Raw genomic sequence first — 208 nt, 5'->3', positions numbered from 1 at the left:
CCAGCGATCTGATAAAAAGGGAGGGGGGGGGGTATATGGGATTGCCCGAGACATCTGGTTGTTTATATGATTAGTACTTAATTAATATTAATTACTCTGATTAGCGACATGCGACGCTAATTTCGGAAGGATTTATCGCGTGAAACCTTTGATCTTCTGCCGTTTTGTCATTATAGAGCGGGTAAACGGTTTTATCTAGAACTCCCTT

Source organism: Penaeus monodon, chromosome 20 (genome assembly GCF_015228065.2).
Source record: "Penaeus monodon isolate SGIC_2016 chromosome 20, NSTDA_Pmon_1, whole genome shotgun sequence".
In the NCBI taxonomy this organism is placed as follows: Eukaryota; Metazoa; Arthropoda; class Malacostraca; order Decapoda; family Penaeidae; genus Penaeus; species Penaeus monodon.
This window is presented reverse-complemented; position numbering follows the sequence as displayed.